Below are 996 nucleotides of genomic sequence, written 5' to 3' on the forward strand. Positions count from 1 at the left end.
TGACTGCGGCCATGCTGGAGCACCGCCTTTAGTCGAGCAAATAGACCCCAAGACATTCTTTGGAAGCGTAGTACTTATTCTATCGGTCTCTTTTGCCGAACCGCTAGGTAACGGGGACGTAAACACACGCGCATCGGTTGTCAAGCGATGTTGGGGGAGAAACACACACACACACACACATATATATATATATATAAAAAGACGGGCTTCTTTCAGTTTCCGTCTACCAAATCCTCTCATATGGTTTTGGTCGGCCCGAGGCTATAGTAGAAGGCACTTGCCCAAAGCGCCAGGCAGTGGGAATGAACCCGGAACAATCCTACATACATAATTTTTCATTTCTCTCATAGATACATTGTTTTACATAGAGCAATGGTTCTACTGCGACACAAAGTTTCTATGTCAAAGAGACTGGAAAAACCAGTGACATAATTTGGTCTAATTATGCATTTACTTTCTTCAATTACAAACGAAAAACAAAAAAAAAGGTTAATATTGTTTTCTACATTTTAAATTACTGAAATTGTAGTTTGTTATTGAGACACTTCTTCCAAAATTCTGACTTGGTTTTCCATACATCAACCAGTGGTGCTTGATTGGCGAAAGTAAAGAACACGTACACCCGGTGTTTAGGGTTAGGAATTTTGTTATGCCGAAAACGGGTGGTGTACGTATTCTTTACTTCCGCCATTTGATTTTTTTGTTTAAAAGGCCCGAATTTAGTTTTAAACATACATAGGAATTCTTGTGAATACATTTTCTACAACAAAACAAATTGTGATTTAAAGGTGAAGTTTAGAATCAAGACGATTGGGACTTTTTTCCAACTATATTTTGATGCACCGTTTCAGAGCCTTTAGGGGTTAAACACATGACCACATACACTCCATATTCTTGTAGAATATATTACCCTATATTTATAAAAGGATTCTCCCATCATTTTTAAACCAAGAAATTGGCCAAAATCGGTTGGGAAGTTGAAAAAAAAAAAAAAAA

The 996-nt window shown here is 37.4% G+C and overlaps 1 protein-coding gene across 2 annotated transcripts in view; it reads right to left on the reverse strand.

Moving 5' to 3' along the window:
• The window catches only part of LOC106883489 (zinc finger protein 62 homolog), an 8,072-nt gene that overhangs the window by 5,299 nt on the left and 1,777 nt on the right, over positions 1-996 (reverse strand). The window lies entirely within an intron of this gene.

The sequence above is a fragment of the Octopus bimaculoides genome, chromosome 28, assembly GCF_001194135.2.
Source record: "Octopus bimaculoides isolate UCB-OBI-ISO-001 chromosome 28, ASM119413v2, whole genome shotgun sequence".
NCBI lineage: Eukaryota > Metazoa > Mollusca > Cephalopoda > Octopoda > Octopodidae > Octopus > Octopus bimaculoides.